The sequence below is a fragment of the Triticum dicoccoides genome, chromosome 3A (genome assembly GCF_002162155.2).
Source record: "Triticum dicoccoides isolate Atlit2015 ecotype Zavitan chromosome 3A, WEW_v2.0, whole genome shotgun sequence".
In the NCBI taxonomy this organism is placed as follows: domain Eukaryota; kingdom Viridiplantae; phylum Streptophyta; class Magnoliopsida; order Poales; family Poaceae; genus Triticum; species Triticum dicoccoides.
Window position 1 is genome coordinate 547162985 of NC_041384.1, and position 1522 is coordinate 547164506.

Genomic DNA, 1522 nt, shown 5'->3' on the forward strand with positions numbered 1-1522 from the left:
TTCGAAGAAAGGAGGTACTACTACTAGATTACAATTTTCTCCATTCTTACAGCGGAGGCGTGCAAGAGCAGTGAAAACACGCAGGCTCAGTGATTACATGGCCCACCTCACACTATCACCGTGCGACACCTAACTCTTTACATAGTACTCCCTCCGTTCCTAAATATTACTAGATGAGTCCACGCGCATTGCCGCGGAACAGCGGTATATCTCTCTGCGCAAAATTATCGATTTCATAGAACTAAAAAAACTCTATAACCGCATGACAAATGTGGTAGCCAAACTAAATAAACTCCCATCATCATTTAGATCATCCCACGTAAGGAAAAAAGATCAGCCAACTCCTACTGCATAATGGGATTATATTTTTCTTTTTCACATGTTAATGGGACTTAAAAGCTCACTTACATGCAAGCTACCGGTGCATGCTTGCATGCAGACATGTTGATGTGATTTAAAACCCACTCACATGCATGTGCCCCGTTATTTCTGCATGCTTGCATGTGGCTTAGTGCGGAGCCTCTCAACGTCTAGATCAGACGGCTATTATGGAACGATTTACTTCATCTAACGGCTACATCAATTTTGATGATGTGGCTCAAGGAGAGGATAGAGAATTCCTAGTAGTGGGGGCTAGCTATTACTAGTAGATAAGTCTTTGTAGAGATTCCACTACATACGGAACAAAATGAATGAATCTACACTTAAAATGCATCTATATACATCTGCATGTGGTTCATGGTGAAATCTCTACAAAGACTTATATTTAGGAACGGGGGAGACGGCGTACTAAGCAAGCTTCTCCTCATTCTGCGAGTTGACGGGACACATCAAAAGTTCTCTAGTGTATAGAGCCTTGCCTCTAAGGTAGGCCCCACATGGTTTGCCTCTTTTTTTAACATAACACGTCAAGTCGCAATTTGTTTGTTCACCCGTGGTAGACGATCCTCCCTCCACCAAGTGGACAACCAGTACACGTGCCAAATTACCATGTGGGCTACCTTTTTCGTACAGAAATGAGCTCCACCGTGTACCCGCGCGGGTGTGGTTGGGAAACAGACGGGAGTACGTGCGTCGTGCATGCACCTCTTCTCTTCGTGCATGTCCCCCACCTACGTGTGTGTGAGAGAGAGATACAAACTACGTTCGTGAGTGTTTTTTGTTTTGGAGTGGGGGTGGGGTGGGGGGTTAATTTCGTGAATTATTTGTGGGAATATGTGTCAATGACATCTCAAACAAAATTTTGCATGCAATGTGTGTGAAATGGAGGCCTATCCATATCATACATAGAGGGTCGGGCAATCCATGAGAAGAGAGGGAGGGGTCATAGCTATCGATAGAGTCGAAGAGAGGATCAAGTGGGTGGGTGCGAGATCGATGAAGAGAGCCATCGAAATTGTGTGTGTGTGCAAGTCAAAGATATAGGGAGACTGGCCTACCGGAACGTTAGAGGGCACATGTCAAGTTTGTGTGTGGCAGGGAGACATGACTAGAGCGTTCGATGTATCGGTGTGTGTGTGGG